The following is a 215-nucleotide window of genomic DNA, read 5'->3' as shown; positions in this document are numbered from 1 at the left end:
TTTTGCTAAATAGTCACACACAGTCCCTACAACACACCAAACACGCAAGAGATGTAAAGGGGATGTTCCTTTGATTAGCTCCGCCGATGTATCTTAAGTGAACAAAAGGGAGGTGGTAAGACATGGCACGGAACCGATGTAAAAATACTATGCATTAGTAACATTTTCTTGTGTGCAGAGATTGTACTTTCTGAGGAGTGAGGGCTAAGGGATAG

This window comes from Penaeus monodon, chromosome 24, assembly GCF_015228065.2.
Source record: "Penaeus monodon isolate SGIC_2016 chromosome 24, NSTDA_Pmon_1, whole genome shotgun sequence".
NCBI classification, from domain to species: domain Eukaryota; kingdom Metazoa; phylum Arthropoda; class Malacostraca; order Decapoda; family Penaeidae; genus Penaeus; species Penaeus monodon.
This window is presented reverse-complemented; position numbering follows the sequence as displayed.